We start from the raw sequence: 18097 nt of genomic DNA on the forward strand, positions 1-18097 counted from the left end.
TCTCATACTCAAGCTGTCTTTCATATGCTCACACATGCACACCCACACTCACACCCTCTCACAGACTTATACCCCTTTAATTGAATTTATTGTCACATGTACTGAGGCACAGTGAAAAGCTTTGTCTTGTGAGCAATACAGGCAGATCACAGAGTTAAGTAGCATACATAGTAAATAATAGATAAACAGTGGCAAAAACAAAAACACAGGAACAGGTGAATGTTAAGAGTTTGTGAGTCCATTCAGTATTCTAACAATAGTAAGGTAGAAACTGTTATGACACAGGCTGATGTATACGTTCAGGCTTCTGTAGCTTCTCTCCAATGGTAGACTTTGTTGACAAACATTGCCAGGGTGGGATGGATCTTTGAGAATGCTGGTGGCCTTTCCTTGACAGTAGACCTGGTAGATGGATTCTATAGATGAGAGGTTGGCCTTTGTGATTGTCCAGGCCAAGTTCACCACTCTCTGTAACTGTCTTTGATCTTGAATGGTACAGTTGCCGTACCAAGTAATGATACATCCAGACAGAATACTCTCAATGGCGCACCTATAAAAATTGGCAACGGTATTCGCTGTCTTGCCAAATTTCACAGCTGCCTGAGGAAGAAGAGATGTTGTTGAGCCTTTGTAACAAGTGCGTCCACATGAAGAGTCCAAGAAAGCTTGTTGTAGATGACCACTCCCAGGAGCTTGACACTCTCCACTCATTCCACCTCCGTGCTGTTAATGTATAGGGGGGCATGAGTAATATTTTGCCGAAAGTCAAAAGTGAGTTCCTTGGTTTTGCTGACATTGAGAGCTTGGTTGTTTTCAGTGCACCATTTTTCCAGGTCTTCCACCACCCATCCGTAGTCTGTTTCATCACCATCTGAGGTTGGACCGACTATAGCGGTGTCATCAGCGAACTTGTAAATGGCATTAGTCTGGTATTTAGTGTTAGACTATAACCTGGTGTTGTGTGATTTTTAATTTTGTGCTCCTAACCTACACATCCCTGAACACTACGGGCAATTTAACATGGTCAACTCACCTATCCTGCACATCTTTGTACTGTGGGAGGAAACCGGAGCACCCGGAAGAAACTCACGCAGCCACAGGGAGAATGGGCGAACTCCACACAGACAGTCGCCCGAGGCTGGGATCAAAACAAAGGTCTCTGGCATTGTAAGGCAGCAGTGCCTACTACTAAGCCACCAAGTCATCTTGTTGGAGGAAGATACCTTACACCATACCTACTTACACTTGGAAACTTCTGTTCAAATTGTTTGTGCCATACCTTGCTAGAAGTGCAAACTGGCAAATATGGCAAGGACCCCAGACATGGAAGCTCTAAAAGGCAAGTGTTACCTCCTGAACCAATGTAATTTGAGGCAGAGGAATAAAAAGGAAACAACTGAGAGGGGAACTTTAGAACAGAACAAAATAAAGAGCAAAGAAGTAAAATTGGATGGCCAGGGAGAGAAAATTAATACGAAACATTTCTAAGAACAATTTCGCATCCAGAGGAATCAGATTCCATAGTTTAATGTTTACATTTTGGGCCAGGCTGGTTGGCTGGCATTTCAATAACAATTGGCAATTTATTAAAAGTGGTTACTCTTTCTTTGCCAATTTTAAGAGGCACATATTACTGATACTAGGAAGGTTAAATAAGGTAGTGGTAATATCATTGGACTAGTAATCCAGAATCGCAGGCTAATTTTCTGGCGAAATGAGTTTGAATCCCATCATAGCAGCTGGTGAAATTTGAATTCAATAAAAATCTGAAATACAAAGCCAGTACAATGGTGACCATGTAACTATTGTCAACTGTCATAAAACCCTATCTGGTCCATTAATGTTCTTAAGGAAAAGAAGTCTGCCATATTGCCTTGTCTGGCCTACATGTGACTTGGCTCCACCGCAAAGTGATTGACTCTTAACTGCCTTCTTTTCAATTAGGGATGAGCAATAAATGCCTAGCCAGTGGGCCTCTCAACCCATGAACAAATAAACCGAACTCCCCCAAGCATAAAACCCCGGTCAGGTTTTAGAACAAGATTTCCAAAAAACAGAGTCAGAACCTACATGGTGTTGTAAAAGCTGGAAGGCACCGAAGACCACTTTGAAGCTCCAACTAAAGTTATCATACCTGTGCCCCCATTCTAATGGTTTCCTTCTGTCATAGCGCCCCCTAGCAGGCTCTCTCATTCTTTCAGAAAGGTTGTGACAATTTTCAAGCTTCGACATGGGGTCACAGTGGGAAAAGGATTAGGAAGCACTGGTTTGAAACCATTCATCATAAACCCTCTTAACCTGAAACTTAACTGTTTAGGACTGAGATATAAAGAAAAATCGATGAAAAGAAAAATAAAGGTTAGAATGTGATTTTTTTTATCGCAAGGAATAGTTGAGACAAATAGAAATGTATTTCAACAGAAGCTTGATCATTATTTGGACAAAATGACTGGAAGAATATATTGGTGTATGTTAATGAAGGGTGGGCAGGAGAGTATAAACATAAAACTTCTTGCAATAAAAGGACTGCTTTTGTATTGTAAGTACATACTATTTACTGTGTAATAATGAAGGTAATGATAATAATGGTAATAAAGGAAGTGGTGAGGTTGGATTTAATAGAATAAGTGTTAAAGAAGCAAAATGCACACCCTGCAATAGTTCTGGGAATATAAGAAAATAGAACTGATTATCAAAACTTTGTGTATAATTTTATAGTTCAGTGCCTCAGGAGAAATGTTCGTGCAAAATCAAAATACTGTAGATGTTGGATATCAAAAAAGAAAGTTTGTAATAGATAGTAGATCTGACCGAATCTGCGGAGAGAGAAGGAAACTGAATTTATGGTTGGAAACTTCTCACTTTAGCATTTGCAGAGCAATTCTTGGATTTGGAATGAAACTTGTGTTCTGAGGAGGGGTTACTGGACCTGAAACATTAAGTCTGTTTTCTCTCCACAGATGCTGCTTTAATTTCTCCAATTTGTGGAGTTGCCGGTATTGGACTGAGGTGGAAAAAGTTAAAAATCACATTACACCAGGCTTACCTGTACTTGGAAGCCCTAGCTTTCCGAGCGCTTCTCCTTCATCACATAGCTGTAGAGCAGAATCATAAGACACAGAATTTCTCGTTTCTCCAGGCATTTCTGTTTCTGTTTTTGTTTCAGATTTCTAGCATCCGCAATTCTTGTTTCAGAACCATGAATAGTGTCTGCCCATTGCTCTTTATCAGAACAAGTCCAGTGCCGTTCATGCTGACGTCCCCCTAAATATGGGGGGAGAAACAGGATGGTGCATCCTTTCCGTTAAAGGAAGGGTTTCCAATCAAAGCAGTCGCGGCATGCATCAGAGAAAAAAAAATCACGACTTTGTAAGGCTGCAGCAGCCACAGAAACTGGGCGGAGACCTAGAGATAGGGACTCGTACACATCTCTTACCTGCAGGATCTGAAGGACTGCAGTGAGGTGAGTTCTCCCGAGAATGGGAGGAAAAGAAAAACCTGCCCAACCAAGAAGATGGTCAGCAAAACGCGCAACAGTGTTGTGAGATTTTATTTTAATATAGTTGAGTTTTTTGGCTGGCATTTGGAATTGAACACCTGAGAATGACTGAAGCTGATTCAATTGTGGTTTTCAAACAAATTGAATGAAGAGAGTTACATGAAAAGATACGGGGCTGGAGAAGTGAGAGGTGCTTTTGCTGGGCTGGCAAAGACACGACCAGTCTAATGGCCACCTTCTATCTGCTATTCAGGAAAGTTGGATATTGTAATGCAGATCCCTCGAAAAAAACATGAAATGTAACCATATTTATCCCTTAATGATTTTTTTCCGAAGTAAGAAAAACTTCCAGCTGGCCATATATTACAAATAGCAATATTGAACAATTGGGTATACAAGCAAAAGCTTTTTCAAATCAAATTTAAATCAGTATTTTTTCATTGCAAGCATATCATGCATTCTGGACAAGTGCTTCAATGTTTCAGAGATGAATGAAGCATTTGTCGACATATTTCGCAGTAGAATCTGCAAAGATCGAAGAGCTGAGTTGTGCAAGCTGTAAATGCACATTGCCAGCATTGAGCCGGCTCGGCGAGTTACCGTCCGAGCAGCAGCACAAAGCGCTGCCACCCCCTCGCTCGCCTCGCCCTCTGGAATGTCTATGGGACCGGGGTGGGAGGGGGGCCGGGGAGGCGAGGTTGTCGGAGCTCGGCCGCTAATTGGCTGAAGAAGCGGAGGGCATTGTGACGTGCTCGGTGAGGAGGATTCCGCCGCCGTGTTCCACCATCGCCGGATTCCGCGCGCCGCAAACGGACAGCAGCCGCCGAGACAGAGCGGGGAGGTGAGTGAGTGAGACAGTGAGCCCGAGCCCTCAATCAGCCTCGTGCCAGACCCAGACCGAGGCCCACGATCGGCCCCGTGAGCCGCGGCGTAAAGAGGAGCGGCCCAGTTGGGGCCCCCGGGGCGGGCGGGCTCAGCCTAGATCCCTTTCGGTTAACGGTCTCTCGGGCCGAGAAGGTGGGGCCTCCCGAACGGGAGCTGGAGCTGTCTGGGTTGGGTTGGGGCGGAGCGGCGTTGAGTGCGAGTGGTGAGAGCCACCGCCTGGGCTGGGAGTCCCGCCCACTCCCCCTCCTCAGCCCTGAGGTCTGCGAGAGAGTTTCAGGCGGCGGGGCCTTCTCAACTCTTCATCAGTGGATGACAACCCCTCCACCCAACTGCTTGCCCTCCCTTCTCCGTCTCACACCCCCGCCGCCCCATGCCCACTCCCCCGATCGCCGCGCACGCCGTGCCCAAAATCCACGCCACCCATTTCCCGCCCCGCCTCCCCGAGCCAGCTTTTCTCTGCAACTTCCAAATATATTTTATAATCTGGGTGTTTTTTTGTTTCCTGCTCCCACTTTCCGGTTCCCTTGGCCTAGTGTGAGGCAATCAGTTGCTCTTAGATGTTTCTTTCTAAGGAGGGTGATATGTAAATAAAAGTTATTGTTAATGATCTGAATATCCAACTCATACCAGAGTTCCAGTCAGTAGCATATGTCTGTGCCATGCACTTTCATACCATGGCCAGTTTATATGCGGGCTGTTTCCAAATTTGTGGAACTTAGTGCTGTGAATATTGATTTTAGCCAAAAGAAGTTGAAGATTCACAAGAATGTAGTATTTCAACTGATCTTGTCTATTTGTTATATTTTGGTGTATTTCTAGCCTGTACTGTTGAGATTTCCATCAAGAGACTTCTCATAAATAAGTTTTCCAGTGAAATAGCTAAATCTTGAAAGTTTAGGCTTTTTCTCAGGTCTCTATTCATCTTAAAGTGAGACTCCAGCAATAATTTTGTGAAATTTAACAAATGAGCGATCAATTGTGATAGGGAATTTTCTGGTCAGGGGCACAGACAAATATTTCTGCCAGCAGCGAAAAATCAAAATGGTGTGTTGCCTCTCTGGTGCCAGGATTAAGGATATCTCAGAGAGCAGTGCAGAATATTCTCAAAGGGAAGAGGGACCAGCAGAAGGTCATTAATGGTACACATTGGAACTAATGACATAAGGAAAAAGGATGGGATTCTAAAGGGCGAATATACAAAGCAGGGCAGGAATTTAAAAAGGAGGTCCTCGAGAGTATTAATAATTGTAACACTCCTGGTGCTACAAGCTATTAAAGGTAGGAATAGGAGGGTAGAGCAGATGAATGTGTGGCTGAGGAGCTGGTGCAGAGGAGAAGGGATCATTGGCATCTCCTCTGGCATAGTAGAAGTGACCTGCACAAGAAGGATAGATTGCATCTGAATTGGAAGAAGACTAACATATTGGTGGAGAGATTTGTTAGAGCTGCTTAGGGAGAAAATAAATGGCATTAACTTCAGTGCAAGACGCCCAACAGGGAAGGCAGATGAATTCAGGGCATGGTTAGAAAAATGGGACTGGGATATCATAGCAATTACAGAAATGTGGCTCTGGGATGGACAGGACTGGCAGCTTAATGTTCCAGGATATAAATGCTGTAGGAAGGATAGATGGGTGGGGGGTTGCAAGAGAGCAGGGGGAGTGGCGTTTTTGAACAGGTATAGCATTAGATTTAGGTTAGATTAGATTCCCTGTAATGTGGAAACAAAATCTTCGGCCCAGTGAGTCCAAACTGACCGTCTGCAGATTCACTCACCTGGACCCTTTCCTTCTGACTAATGCACCTAACACTACGGGCAATTTAGCATGATCAATTCACCCTGAGCTGCACATCTTTGGATTGTGGGAGGTGACTGGAGCACCCAGAGGGAAGTTATTTGGGTGGAACTGAGAAATTAGAAGGGATGATCATCTTATTGGGATTGTATTATAGACTCCTGAAAAGTCAGTGGGAAATTGAGAAACAGTTATCTGTAAGAATAATGTGTTTATGGTAGGGGATTTTAACTTTCCAAACATAGACTGGGACTGCCAAATTTTTAAGCGTTTAGTTGGAGAGGATTTTGTTAAGCGTGTACAAGAAATTTTTCTGATTCAATATGTGGATGTACCTACTAGAGAAGGTGCAAAACTTGACCTACTGTTGGGAAATAAGGCAGGGCAAGTGACTGAGGTGTCAGTGGGGGAGCACTTTGGGGCCAGCGACCATAATTCTATTAGTTTTAAATAGTGATCGAAAAGTATAGACCGGATCTAAAAGTTGAAGTTCTAAATTGGAGGAAGGCTACTTTTGACGGTATTAGGCAAGAACTTTCAAAAGCTGATTGGGGGCAAATGTTCGCAGGTAAAGGGACAGCTGGAAAATGGGAAGCCTTAAAAAATGAAATAACAAGAATCTAGAGACAGTATATTCCCGTTAGGGTGAAAGGTAGGGCTGGTAGATGTCGAGAATGCTGGATGACGAGTGAAGTTGAGGTTTTGGATAAGAAAAACAAGGAAGCATATGTCACGTAGAGACAGGAGAGATCAAGTGAATCCTTAGATGAATATAAAGGCATTAGGAGTATTTTTAAGAGGGAAATCAGAAGGGCAAAAAGGGAACATGAGATAGCTTTGGCAAATAGGGTTAAGAAGAATCCAAAGGGTTTTTATTAATTCATTTAAGGACAAGAGAGTAACCAGGGATAGAATAGGGCCCCACAAAGATTAGCAAGGCAACCTGTGTGTGGAGCCGCAAGAGATGGGGGAGATACTAAATAAGTATTTTGCATTCGTATTTACCATGGAGCAGAACATGGACAATGTAGAATGTGGGGAGATGGATGGTGACATTTTGAAAAATGTCCATATTACAGATGAGATGGTACTGGATGTCTTGAAATGCATAAAGGTGAATAAATCACCAGGGCCTGATCAAATGTACCCTAGAACTTTGTAGGAAGCTAGGAAAGTGATTGATGAGCCCCTTGCTGAGATATTTGTGTTGTTGATAGTCGTAGGTGAGGTGTTTGCCTAACGTGGTGCCACTCTTTAAGAAAGGTGATAAGGAAAAGCCAGGGAACTATAGACCGGTGAGCCTGACATTGGTGGTGGGCAAATTTTTGGAGGGAATCCTGAGGGACAGGATTTCCATGTATTTGGAAAGGCAAGGACTGATTAGGGATAGTTCAGCATAGCTTTGTGCATGGGAAATCATGTCTCACAAACTTGATTGAGTTTTTTGAACAAGTAACAAAGAAGATTGGTGGACATGATCTATATGGACTTCAGTAAGGCGTTCAGCAAGGTGCCTCGTGAGAGACTGGGTTAGCATGTTTAGATCTCATGGAATACAGGGAGAACTAGCCATTTGGGTACAGAACTGGCTCAAAGGTAGAAGATGGAGGGAGTGGTGGTGGAGAATTGCTTTTCAGACTGGAGGTCTGTGACCAATAGTGTACCACAAGGATGGGTGCTGGGTCCACTACTTTTCATCATTTATATAAATGATTTGGATGTGAACACAAGAGGTATAGTTAGTAAGTTTGCAGATGACACCAAAGTTGGAGATGTAGTGGACAGCTAAGAAGGTTACCTAGGAGTACAATGGGATCCTGATCAGATGGACTAATGGGCTGAGGATTAGCAGATGAAGTTTAATTTAGATAAATTTGATGTGCTGAGTTTTGCAAAAGCATACCAGAGCAGGATATATACACTTAATGGTAAGGTCCTGGCGAGTGTTGCTGAACCAAGAGACCTTGGAGTGCAAGTTCACAGTTCCTTGAAATTAGAGTCACAGGTAGATAAGATAGTGAAGAAAGCATTTGGTATGCTTTCCTTTATTGTTCAGACCATTGAGTAAAGGAGTTGGGAGGTCATGTTGTGGCTGTGCAGGGCATTGGTTAGGCCATTTTTGGAATATTGCATGCAGTTCTACTCTCCTATTGAAAGGATGTTGTGAAACTTGAAAGGGTTCAGAAAAGATTTACAAGGATGTTGCCAGGGTTGGAGGGTTTGAGCTATCGAGAGGCTGAATAGGCTGGGGCTGTTTTCCCTTGAGCATCGCTGGCTAAGAGATGATCTGTTAGAGGTTTATAAAATCATAAGGAGCATGGGTAGGATAAATAGACAAGATCTTTCCCTGGGGTGGGGGAGTCCAGTTTAGGATGAGGTAGGAAAGATAAGAAAGGGACCTCAGGGGCAACTTTTTCACGCAGATGGTGATGCATGTATGGAATGAGCTGCCAGAAGAAGTGGCAGAGGCTGATACAATTACAGCATTTAAAAAGCATCTAGATGGGTATATGAATAGGAAGAGTTTGGAGGGAAACGGGCCAAGTACTAGCAAATGGGACTAGATTAGGTTTGGATATCTGGTCGGCATGGATGAGTTGGACTGAAGGGTCTATTTCTGTGCTGTACATCTTTATGACTCTCTAAGTGCATTCAATATCATAACTGAGCTGTAAGTAATTATACTTGGAGTTGAAGAAACCTTAAGACCACACAAGTGGCATCATTTAGTTAAGGCATTAAGGGCGCTTTAAATATTTCTCCTTAGAACTACCCCAGCCTGCCAGTTTTAGTGTTTCTTTTTACCTAGTTTGTGAAACTTGTTTTACAAGAAGTGCACAACTGATCTTATTGAGTGTGGTGCAAAGAAAAGATTTCACCCAAAAATGAAGATATATATCCAAGGAACGCATTTGCAGCTGGCAGCAAACATTGTGTGTCGATATTAAGAAGCAATCGTACAAGATATAAATTGTCATGGTCTTTCTTTTTTTTTTTGGCTGGGTACAGACTTCACAGTTTGCTGTTTAAAGAATGAGACCTCTAGGTATATTTTTGTGTTCCTCAAAGATATGATAGGGTGAGAATTATTTTCTTCGGGATGAAATGAATAGATCAACTTGAGTTCAAAATTTTAATCCGCAAGAAATTTAGAAACTGGAAAGGAACGTACTAAAATCTAAATTGTAGCAAAAGATACTCTTTTAATATTAAGGATTCTGTCAGATTGTTGAAGTATTTGTTTATTAAAATTGGCCATGCATTTTGTGTGGCATTTCTTTCCTTTATGTATATTGTGTTCTTTAAATCTAGGAAGAAGAATTCTACTGGAGTAGTTCCAACTTCTGCCAAAAGAAGTGGGACATTGGGGTGTACTATTTTAGATTGGAGTTACGGTAAGTTGAGCTCGATAAGATGAATTGGTGTAATGCCATTGTCCTGATGTAAACAGCTTGATCACATAAGCCAAAAGAATTAGAAGCAAGAACAGGCAATCCAGCTTCTCAGGCTCGCTCTGCCATTTAATATGATCATGGCTGATCTCATACCGGCCTCAACTCCACTTTGCTGCCTGCTCTGCATAACCCTTCAAATCATTCCTAATTAAAAATTTGTCTTTCTTCTCCTCCAGTTTATTCATTCTCCTGGTGTCCACTATTTAGGAGAAGTAATTTTTCCTCATCTGTTGAAAATCTGATGCCCCTTATCCTAAAACTGACCTGTCCTTCTAGATTGCCCAGCATGTTGAAACATCCTCGCTACATCTACTTTACCTATCACCCATGCACCTTTATACATCAGCTTATTTTCAGTTTTCTAACTTTCGTACTTGGATTGAATAATTATTAATTAATGAATTGCTAATTATTAATCTGTCAGCCAGTTTAGGGAATTTTCAGAAAAATTCTATAACTGCTTTAACTGGATTCAGAATTTCACTAAAATAACTTCAAATGGTAGAGATATCAAATTGCTGCTAATTTTATAGAATTCAGTTCATTCAATGTATTTACTACTTTCCTTTTTTCACTCATCTGACGTAGACGTTTCTCTCATGTATGTGATATCTAAATCATCAAACTATTAAGTCATATTCCTCTAATGATTTAAACTTGCAAACGCATTTTTCTTTTCACGCAACTTCCAGACATAGTCTCCAAAAGAGGTAAAAATAAGGACTGCAGATGCTGGAAACCAGAGTCTAGATTAGAGTGGTGCTGGAAAAGCACAGCAGTTCAGGCAGCATCCGAGAAGCAGTATTCCTGATGAAGGGCTTTTGCCTGAAACAACGATTTTACTGCTCCTCGGATACTGTCTGATGTCTCCAAAAGAGCTCTATTGTTGACAGATTTCTGTGCCCTGATCCACTGTTATGTTGGTAATTTTGATGCAGATTTATTGTTTGCAATTTGGTTATGTGCAGATTTCTCAAAAGAGGCGATGAACTAATTGAGTATTTCAAAATACCTTTGAAATTGTAACATATTTTCTTTCTAGCCTTTCATTACATCCAGCTGAAAATGTGTTGCTGGTTAAAGCGCAGCAGGTCAGGCAGCATCCAAGGAACAGGAAATTCGACGTTTCGGGCACAAGCCCTTCATCAGCCCTTTTCAGCTCTGATCTCCAGCATCTGCAGACCTCACTTTTTACTTTTTCATTACATCCACATAGACTTATAAATAATTGTGGAAATAAGTGTCTAATAGGTAGAATATAGAGGTTCAAAAGGTAATGGTACTAAATGGCAGCTCTTGTAACTTACCTATAAGTTTGCAAACACATTCTTCTCCATCTTGTTTCTTAGCTGACATTTACACTTTAATACCATATTTGTCAACTGTGTGTGCACTGTAGTGAGATGTGATGAATTAATTAGATGACTGGTGTTGGGACTTATTGGAACTGATTTCTTGCCAATCACGGCATGGACGGGTTGGACCGAAGGGTCTGTTTCCATGCTGTACATCTCTATGACTCTATGACTTCCTATCAAATTTACAGGCTGACCATCTGCCACCTCTCAACTTCCCTCACTATTTGATCCTTTCAATCCCATTGGTTGTTGCAGTCACTCTTCATTTTCATTCCAGTTGATTTGCAACTTGCTGTCACACTGTTGTTCTGCAACCCCATTAGGACTTGCTTCCATGTCAAGCCCCTGGCATCCTGCTGAGAGTTGATATCTCTTGGGGCCTTGAGTTCCCAGTACTGACAAATGCTGGAGATCCTCACACTCTCTTGCTCTTTCACAACAGATTCCACATGCCATCCCGGGTGCTATTTAACAGATGTTCCTCCTCCATAAGCGCATAGAATTACTTTTTAAACCTTTGCGCTCTACTCAAAGTATAAAAAGCAGAATTAGACCATATGATCCTTTAAGCCTGCTCTGCCATTCGTACAATTAAGTGTAATCTTCTGCCTCTACTCTAGAGTCATGGAGATGTACAACATGGAAACAGACCCTTCACTCCAATGCAGCCATGCTGATCAGATATTCTCCATTAATCCAGTTCCATTACTTTAGTCGGCTCCCTACGTTTTTTGATTCATAGATTTATGGTTCATCTCAGACTTAAGTAACAATGGAGTATCCAGTAGGGCCAGAATTTAAGACGAGAGAGAGGGGTGAGAGAGAGGGGGGGGGGGGTGGGGGGTGGTGAGAGAGCGGGAGAGAGAAAAAGAAGCGGGGGCGAAATCCTTTGAAAAGACATTTTCCTCATTTCAGTCCAAAGTAATCAACCCTTAACCTGATTCTATGTCCTACATTGTACATTTTCTAGCTAAGTGAAACAGCCTGTCAGTGTCTCTATGTACTTTCAGAATTTTATATATTTCAATTGGATCACCCTCTATTCTTTTAAATCCAGAGAGTATTGGTGCAGTTTACTCAGCCTATCATCAGTGGACACCTACCCTATCCTAAGAACCAATCTAGTCACATTTTGCCATACTGCCTCAAATGCAGCTGTATCCTTAAATAGGAATACTGAAACTTCAAGTCTGGTCTTGCTTAGGTAACTACTCTAGTCTCATTGCAAAAAAGGCCAAATCTGGTTTTGCTAGGTCTGTGTGATAACTTTGAGTACCTTATATTAGTCCAGGTCTATCCACACATCATCTTTCTGCCAAAGTGAGTAGCCTGACTCTACACATTGTGTAGTCTTGCCACCCTGTTTCTTACCAACTTAACTTGTCTGTATCTCTTTGCAGTTTCTTTGTGTCCTCAACATACATTCCCAACTGACCTTGTATCATCAGCAAACTTGAAAACATTGTTCTGTCTCTTTGTTCAAGTCGTTTATACAGGTTGTAAATAACTGAGACCAGAACACCTAATCGTAGTAGCATTTCACTAGTTACAGCCTGCCAACTTAAAAATGTTCCGTTTAAATGTATGCTTCTTGTGCATTATCCAATCCTCAATCCCTGCTAATATATTGTCCAAATTCCATGGACCTTTGCCTTGCATATTCATCTTTTCTGTTGCACCTTGCGGATGCCTTTTACAAATTCCAAGTGTACTATGTGTGTTGGTTTCCCTTTAACCTAAATTGTCCACAGTATAATCTTAAAAAAAACTCTTCATAAAATTGTCAAACCTTAGTTCCTGTTTGTTAATTCTAACCGTAAGGACTTGCTATGATTTTCTAAATTCATTGTATCAAGTTAACTAGCCTTTTAGTGCCCTTTTTCCCTCCCTCCTTTTTTGAATAGTGGTGTTATATTAATTAATTTACAGTCCATTGGAATCTTTTAACAAAATTAAAGAATTTTGTAAAATTATAGACAGTAGATGCAATTTTCTGCAGGTTTTTTTTACAAAACCCCAATACATCGACCAGTTAGTTCCAAGGTATTTAGAATCATAGAAATCACAGCACGTAAACAGACCCTTCGACCCAACCCGCCCTTGCCGACCAGATACCCCAACCCAATCTAGTCCCACCTGGCCCATAGCCCTCCAAACGCATCCTATTCATATACCCATCCAAATGCATTTTAAATGTTACAATTTTACCAGCCACCACCATTTCCTCTGGCAGCTCATTCCATACATGTACCACCCTCTGCGTGAAAATGTTGCCCCTTGGTCTCTTTTATATCTTTCCCCTCTTACCCTAAACCTATGCCCTCTAGTTCTGAACTCCCTCACCCAGGGATAAGACTTTGTCTATTTACCCTATCCATGCCCCTCATGATTTTGTAAACCTCTATAAGATCACCCCTCAGCCTCCAATGCTCCAGGGAAAACAGCCCCAGCCGATTCAGCCTCTCCCTATAGCTCAAATCCTCCAACCCTGTCACCATCCTTATAAATCTTTTCTGAACCCTTTCAAGTTTCACAACATCTTTCCGATAGGAAGGAAACCAGAATTGCACGCAGTATTCCAACAGTGGCCCAACCAATGTCTTGCACAGCCGCAACATGACCTTCCTACTCCTGTACTCAATACTCTGACCAATAAAGGAAAGCATTTCAAACGCCACCTTCACTATCCTATCTACCTGCAACTCCACTTTCAAGGTGGTATGAACCTGTACTCCAAGGTCTCTTTGTTGAATTTTTATTCTATGTGTATTCAGTACACTGTCTGCTATTACTAATTAATTGGGTTCCTCACTTGACTTGTAATTATTCTTATAACCTGTTTTTATATTTTAGCTTGTTTATTCTAGTTCTATTATTCCCATTTCCGTCAATACATTTACTACCCTTTACTGCTTTCTAAAACACATCTGGTCCTCAGGCTTTGCAATATTATTTGCTTATTTTGTTTAACCCTCCTTAACTTTCTTTATCAGCCGCAGATTAATTTTCCTGGCTAAGTTTTTGTTCCTGAAAGGAATGTAGTTTTAGTGAAATAAGTACATCTGATCTGAGGCATATGGTTTCTGTGTACAGATTGTTCTGCTATAATGCATGTTCAATCAATGTGACTTTGCTGTAATGCGATTGACAAATTGGGGATACTGTTTCTAAGGTATAACTTTTTAAAACTTGTCAGCTGTCACGTGATTACATCACCAGCACATTATAAGTGTTGTTTATAAAATGTGATTTTTCTATAATGTGGGGTTGCACAAGAACACAACCGTGTTATAGAAGAACTGACTATGAAATGTATTAATTTGATGAAAGGAATGTGGGTAAATTGACCCTAAAATAATCAAGTGTTCTTCTGCAGTTTGTCATGAGACAAAGTAAGCCAAAAAAAAATTAATACTTAAAATACTGGTTGAGAGCCCTAGATTACTGTATAAGATTCTCTGTTTCTTGGGGAGAATTAGTATTCTTAGGCTAACAGAAATATTCAGTTCACTGACAATCGATTCCTGTTGCATTTTTATAACCCAATATTTGGACATTTATGGTAATGCTCTGAAAATCAAGTTGCATATTAACATCTCCTGAAAGCTGCAAATGAACAATCTTAATTGTTTTCTTTTGTCTATGCATTTAATACTATATATGTTATTTAATATTTTGGAAAATCTCCAATAAACTAAGATCATAAATGAAATGTATCAATTTAGAGGTTGGTCTGGTATTTGACAACACTGGGAAAATGATAAATACTAGTTTTTGAGGCTGAAGTTTGGTAGCACTGTGGTGCTACTCCTACAGTTTTCAAGGTCAGTAGGTAGCCTTGCTGTTTTTTGGTTGGGTAACACTGGGTCGGTGACATGGGTACACCTGTAACTTTACTGAAGTAGATTGGAGGTCTTAATATATTATCCTATATTGGAATTTTGTTGAACTGGGATGGTTTCCTTTTGTAACAGTTAGATGAGCATCTTGACTTTTTTTTTAGCATTAGGGGAATGTGAGTTTAAGCAGTATTATGGGAAGAGAATCCTGTAGTTCAAAAAAAATGAGATGAGCTTGGAGATTGGCATCATTACAGTCAGGTTTTACAATAGTTTCCGATTAGTAAAGTAGGGGAGAGAAGAGACCTGTGGTTTTGTTGCACTAAATGGGAAGTAAATTAAGAAGGGAGATACTTTGGCTTGGTTTCAAGCAGTGTGTTGAGACAGTAAATGGAGGTTGTAGTCTGAGGCTTTATGTACAGAGGATCCTTGTGTCTGGCAGCAGACTGGCACAGCTATCTGGAATAAAGACTTGGTAAGATCTATAGTTCTTTGTAAGAAAAAAGAATCCTCTCTAATTTTAAAGCTGACCCCAATTCAAAACTTCAGCCAGGGCCTACAAGCTCAACCTTCTCAGTCTCCTCAGGAAAATCCCTCCATACCTAGGATCAACATGGTGAATCTTGTCTAGACTGCTTCAAATGCCAATGTATTTTACCTTTAATAAGGGAATTAAAACTTCATAGTATTCCACGAATGCTTTGTATAGTTTTAGCTAGTCTTCCTTATTTTAATCCCTCATTCCCTTTTGAAATAAAGGCCAACATCCCATTTGCTTTTCCTATTACTTGCTGATCATGTATGCTAGCTTTTTGTGATTTTTATACAAGAAATCCAGCAGTCTTTCTCCATTTAAGTATTAATCAGCTCCCATGTTGTTCGTACCTCAGTATATAACCACATATTTCTCACATCATATTTCATTGGCCAAGTTTTTGTCCAACTATTTAATCTGTCTGTATCCCTCTGCAGACTGTCACCTTCCCCACTTGCTTGCCTACTTATTTTTGTATCATTGGCAAATAAGGCTAAGTGCATCCACTTCTCCCCTCCATGTCATTATATATTGTAAATAATTGTGGCCTCAGCACTGATTGCTGTGGCATTCCACTAGTTACAAGTTGCTATTCTGTAAATGTCTCCTCTTATCCCAACTCTGTTTTCCATGTCTATTCTGCTGTACATGCCAATATATTACCCCCAATACCATAGGCTCTTATTTTGTTAATCTAGCACACAGTATCGTATCAAATACTTTCTGGAAATTGAAACGTATTGCATTCACTGCTTCCTCTTTGTCAATCCTGTTTGTTACTACTTTAAAGAATTCCAGGAAATTTGACAGGTGTGATTTCCCTTCATAAAGCCAATTTGGCTCTGCTTGCCTTTATTATGCATTTCTATACTACATCTTTTATAATAAATTATAATATTTTGCAGTGACACATGAAGCTAACTCGTCTATACATACCTGTTTTCTGTCCCATTTTCTTTTTGATTGTGTTACATTGTGAGTTTTCCAATCTTGGACTTTTCCAGAATCATAGGATCCTGGGAAAATTACTACCAGTGTGTCCACTAACCTTTTGGCTACATCCTTGAAAATCCTAGGTTACATCCCATCATGTCCAGGGGCCTATTATCCCCATTTGTTTTTATTGTCTAGTTATTGTATTTATTTCGTGACCCTGTTTTACCACTTGATTATTTAGAATTTTTGGAAATTTATCAATGTTTTCTACATGAAGAGAAAGTGAAGACTATGGATGCTGGAGATCAGAGTCAAGAGTGTTGTGCTAGAAAAGCACAGCAGGTTAGGCAGCATCCAAGGAGCAGAGCAGGAATAGACATTTCTGGCATTAGGACTTATGCCCGAAACGTCGATTCTCCTGCTCCTCGGATGCTGCCTGACTTGCTGTGTTTTGCCAGCACCACACTCTCGACTCTCGAGTATTCCTTCAACCCATTGCCCATTTCCTCATTCCTTATTATTTACCCACCAGAGGGGACATTCTCTCGGGACATAAGTTCACTTTGCCCTCTTTATTTTTATATATTTAACAAAGCTGTACTTAGGTGCAGATGTTTGCTTTCACTTAAACACAATTAAGATACTTGAGCTTACAGAATCTAAGGAAAGGGAAGGCAAAATTCAATTGTGAGTAAATTGATTGGTTCAGTTCTTGACTAGGCTTTCAGGATTTGCAGATTTCATGTCTTCATTGTAAGTCTTGTTCTTTGCTTTTCTTCAGTAATTGACATGATGACTAACTGTTGAGTGGTGAACAGGAAATTGGAGTCATTAGCTGAATTTGGTTGGACTGCCAGAGCAGACTTAATGTTAGATGGTGTGGGAAGATCAGACAAGAGTATCCCCATCAGATTCCCAGAGTTGAAAATGGAGCCATAATGTGGAGGTGCCAGTTTTGTACTAGGGTGGACAAAGTTAAAAATCTCTCAAAACCAGATTATAGTTCAGCAGGTTTACTTGAAAGTGCAAGCTTTCGGAGCAATGCTCCATTGTCAGGTAATGAGTGGGGCAGGTACATAATTCATAAGTAAAAGATCAGAGTGTCATACAACTAATGCAATGTATTAGACAAACTTAGATGGCTGTTAGGTCTTTAATCACTTAGGAAGGGGATGCAGGTGTTAATTAATTAATATCTAATTCCCAGAATTCCTTTCATGTCACAGCCCTGATAAAACATAAGGTTTTATGAGTTTATACAGAAAGTGACGCCTCAGTTCAGGCAATGCATTAAAAGTATGAGTGAGAGTAGAATTTTATAAAATGTCACATTGACTGACTGCCTAAAGATTGTGTTCATTTGCCGATAAAATAAAAAGTATTGGCAAGTGCAAATTGACCCCGTAGACTTGTATGTGTGTGAGGGAGAGAAAAAGTCTGCTTGCGGATGTGTGTGTGAGAGAGAGAGGGAGAAGGAGTGTGTGTGTGTGTGTGTGTGAGAAGAGAGAGAGAGAGAGAGGGGGAATGTGCGTGTGAGAGGGAGGAGGGGGAATGTGTGCGTGTGAGAGGGAGGAGGGGGAATGTGTGCGTGTGAGAGGGGGGAGGGGGAATGCGTGCGTGTGAGAGGGAGAGGGGGAGTGCGCGCGTGTGAGAGGGGAGAGGGGGAGTGCGCGCGTGTGAGAGGGGAGAGGGGGAGTGCACGCGTGTGAGAGGGGAGAGGGGGAGTGCACGCGTGTGAGAGGGGGAGAGGGGGAGTGCGCGCGTGTGAGAGGGGAGAGGGCGCGCGTGTGAGAG

General features: G+C 41.2%; 1 protein-coding gene across 3 annotated transcripts in view; it reads left to right on the plus strand.

Moving 5' to 3' along the window:
• The first annotated feature begins 4210 nt into the window (after window positions 1–4210).
• Window positions 4211–18097, plus strand: part of LOC132823359 (uncharacterized protein KIAA0232-like) — a 134036-nt gene continuing 120149 nt past the window's right edge. For 2 of the 3 annotated variants that reach the window (XM_060837090.1, XM_060837091.1), the window contains exons 1-2: window positions 4214–4340; window positions 9493–9575. The gene's annotated coding sequence lies outside the window, so the exon portion shown is untranslated. Of the gene's footprint in view, window positions 4341–9492; window positions 9576–18097 lie in introns of all 3 variants that reach the window. The other variant, XM_060837092.1, reaches the window with a different exon arrangement.

The sequence above is a fragment of the Hemiscyllium ocellatum genome, chromosome 16 (assembly GCF_020745735.1).
Source record: "Hemiscyllium ocellatum isolate sHemOce1 chromosome 16, sHemOce1.pat.X.cur, whole genome shotgun sequence".
NCBI lineage: Eukaryota > Metazoa > Chordata > Chondrichthyes > Orectolobiformes > Hemiscylliidae > Hemiscyllium > Hemiscyllium ocellatum.